The following is a 1313-nucleotide window of genomic DNA, read 5'->3' as shown; positions in this document are numbered from 1 at the left end:
GCTCTTGTAGTCTAATCTGGGCCACACCTGTCCTGACTTCCTGGCCTGTACCTGGACGTGTGCCATGGCAGGGGTGACATCATGTGACCTGCAGAGGTGCGGCCGCACCTGGTCAGTGTGTACACGGCGTTGTCAGAGCGGAAAGGAGGGCGCGGACGGGTGAGCACACAGTGTCATGTGACTGCGGGGAGCCTCCCAAAGATTCAATATATAACCATTCAGGAATTTTCTTAAAGAGGACCTGTCAGTCACTACACAAATGTCTATGAATAAATCACTGACAGGTCATATTTCAGAGAAAACATTTCCTCTGCCCAATGTATCCAATCACATTTATTGCTCACATGCTGCTTACATGGAGCTCTGCGTCACCGCAATCATTCCTCTCACTAAGTCTTATTTTGGTAATAATGACTCGGGAAACACAAAGATGGCCCAGTAATGATTTGTATGTATGTAATGTACAGCGCTGCGCAATATGTTGGAGCTATATAAATCCTGTTTAATAATAATTATTTGGGATGAAGTGAGAGGATAATATGGAACCTTTGGAGTTCTCCTTTAGGGAATGTTATACTGACTGGAGGAAGCCAACAATTAGAAATATCATGATGAGTCCCCCCCCTGCTGGTCAGCACTGAGAACTGCAGCCTGATAAGACTCCCACTGACCTGAAAAAGGTTTTAGAAATTAAAATTAATTCTTTGTTACATCTTAATGCTGCTGATCCCCTGCAGCCTCTTTGAAGTCACTTCCTGTCTATTTGCCCCTCAGTGATGCCCCCTTGGCATTTCCCAGGGCACCTGATGGGGACAACAATGGACTGTGTGTGCAGAAACAGCCTGGAAGCAGGTGTGACAAGGCGACAACACAGGAGAACAATTAGGAGACATAGAGAAAGCATTGTCAGCCAATAACAGGAAGTGCCTGGACAAGGACCTTGATGGCAGGATCAGCAGTTGTTGCAGAATAACTGATCCTCAGACTGACACTAATGTGCTAAAGCTTCTATCAGATGTTTATTGCGAATGGATGGCGCCACCTGCTGGGCAGCTGTGGTATGGCAGCACTGTCTGAAAATTCAACGCTTGCTGGATGTAAGAAAGAATCTGTATGAGGGGCCCCAGTGTTCAGGGGGTGCAGGGGAGCTCAGCCAATATAGAAACAACATTAGGGGGTCACATGTCTGACCACAGCTGACACCCCCCAGTCTGAGCTTTCTTAAAGGTCAATAAATTGGTATTCACTTTGCTATGACATTCACCCAATTCATTGAAGTTCATTTCTTCTGTTAATTAATTAGTGGGATCAAT

The sequence above is a fragment of the Pyxicephalus adspersus genome, chromosome 11 (assembly GCF_032062135.1).
Source record: "Pyxicephalus adspersus chromosome 11, UCB_Pads_2.0, whole genome shotgun sequence".
NCBI lineage: Eukaryota > Metazoa > Chordata > Amphibia > Anura > Pyxicephalidae > Pyxicephalus > Pyxicephalus adspersus.
This window is presented reverse-complemented; position numbering follows the sequence as displayed.